We start from the raw sequence: 2,564 nt of genomic DNA, 5'->3' as shown, positions 1-2,564 counted from the left end.
AAGGTCCCCCCAGCCTCGCTGCTTGCCTTCCCTGTGACTGCCCTGTGTCGGTGGGTCTCCAGGGGTATAGGCTTTGGTGCTTTCCCTGGTGGGCAGACCCCTGGGGATGTGGGCCCAACAAGTCCCAAATTTATTGCCAACAGTCTTAGTCCAAGTTCTTCATAAGTAGTACATGGTATTTCTGTAACACTAGGGGGTTTCACTGATTTATTCTCTTCCTTAGTCCTGTTAATTACTAACTCCAGGGAAAAATCCTCACCTGGGGAAACAATCTTTCTCGGGGAGGTGGTCCTGGTTAAAACACATAGCGCTAAGAGGGGGAGCAAATACATGCCATATACACCAGGTCCCTTGAAACATAAGCTGTGCAGATGTTTCTTCCCTGCAGCGACTGTGTCAAGCAGCAAGGGTGGACCAGCTTCTGGCATTAATTCAAGTTTTAAGGCCAAAAAATATTTTTAATGTGATTTCAAGTTGGCAGGCATTGATGCTTAGTGGAAAGCACCAGGGGCTGATGGGCCTTGGAAGACCTGGGTTCTAGTTCCAAAGTTGCTGTTTAGACCTGCAGAAGCTGTGTGGGCCTGCAGAAGCCCTCACTCCATGCTCAAACAAGGTGTCTGGGTTGAAGCCATGAGAAATGTGGAAGATTTTGCTTGTTGTTTTACAGGCCTCAGCTCTAGGTCCAGCCCTGTTTGCTGGGTGGAGGAGTGAGAAATTTTTATTCTGTGGAAATTGCTGCAGGCCTTTGCACAGGACCAGCTGGGAAGGGCGGGAGTATCAGTGTTTTGACTTCTGACCTCTGCTTGCCCTAGTCACAGGCAGCCCAGACACTGGTCCTCTCAAGCCCCTGGGGCCTCTAGAAGGTAGGCCTGTGGTGATTGAAGGCAACTCGCTCCCAGCTGGCCCATTCCCCACAAGGAGGAGAGGCTGACATAGCACCACACACTGTCAGAGCAGAAGGGAGCCCAGATCCGCTGACCCTGAGGGTCACACACTGGCCCTGGGCTCATTACAATGAATAAGAATCCCCAGAGATATTTGCATAAATATAGACACATAGATCAATGGAACATAATAAAAAGCCCAGAAATCAACCCACACATATATGGTTAATTAATTTATGACAAAGGAGCCAAGAATATATGATGGCAAAAGGACAGTCCCTTCAAAAATGATGTTGGGAAAAACTGGACAGCCACATACAAAAGAATGAAATTCTACCACCATCTTACACCATACACAAAAGTCAATTCAAAATGGATTAAAGGCTTATATGTAAGGCCCCAAACCATAAAGTTTCTAGAAAAAAAAAACACATAGGTAGTAAGATCCTTGACATCTGGTCTTTACAATATTTTGGATATGACACCAAAAGCAAAAGCAGCAAACAAACAAGCAAATAAATAAAAACCATACACATACACAAAAAGAACAAGTGGGACTACATCAAACTATAAAACTTCTACACAGCAAAGGAGACCATCAATAAAATCAAAAAGCAATGAGAGAAAATATTTATAAATCATATATCTGAGAAGAGATTAAAATCCAAATTACATAAAGAACTCAAACAACTCAACAGCAACAAAACAAAAAAACAACCACCACAATCTGATTAAAAAATAGGCAGATCTAAAAAAAAAAAGGTCAGATCTAGGCTTAGGTGGTTTGACTCAGTGGATAGAGTGTCAGCCTGCCAACTGAAGGGTCCTGGGTTCGATTGCAGTCAAGGACACATACCTAGGTTGCAGGCTCAATCCCTAGCCCTGGTCAGGTGGACTGCGGGAGGCAACCAGTCAATGTCTCTCTCACACATTGATGTTTCTCTCTCTCTGTCTCTCCCCTCCCTTCCACTCTCTCTAAAAATCAATGGAAAAATATCTTCTGGTGAGGATTAACAACAACAAAAAATGGGTAGATCTATATAGACATTTTCCCAAAGAAGGTACATGAAAAGATTCTCAACATCATTAATCATTAGGGAAATGCAAATCGAAACCACAATGATATATCACCTCATACCTCTTAGAATGGCTGTTATCAACAAGATAAGAAATAAGTGTTGCAAGGATGTGGAGAAAAGGGAACCCTTGTGCACTGCTGGTGGGAGTGTACATTGGTGAAGCCACTATGAAAAACAGTATGGAGGTTCATTAAAAATGGAACATATGATCCAGGAATCTTAATTCTGAGTATCCAAAGAAATGAAAACACTAACTCAAAAATATATGTACACCGCATAGTCATTGCAACATTATTTACAATAGCTAAGCTATGGAAATAATCTGAGTGTCTATCAACAGATCAATGGATGAATGGATAAAGAAATTGTGTATGCCCCACCAGTGTGGCTCAGTGGTTGAAGGTCAACCCATGAACCCAGGAGGTCATGGTTCGATTCCCAGCCAGGGTACATGCCCAGGTTGTAGGCTCCATCCCCAGTGGGGGGTGTGCAGGAGGCAGCTGATCAATGATTCTCTCTCATCACTGATGTTTCTATCTCTCTCTTCCTCTCTGAAATCAATAAAAACATATTTTTAAAAATTGTGTATATATATGTATAT

Source organism: Myotis davidii, unplaced genomic scaffold (genome assembly GCF_000327345.1).
Source record: "Myotis davidii unplaced genomic scaffold, ASM32734v1 scaffold461, whole genome shotgun sequence".
NCBI lineage: Eukaryota > Metazoa > Chordata > Mammalia > Chiroptera > Vespertilionidae > Myotis > Myotis davidii.
This window is presented reverse-complemented; position numbering follows the sequence as displayed.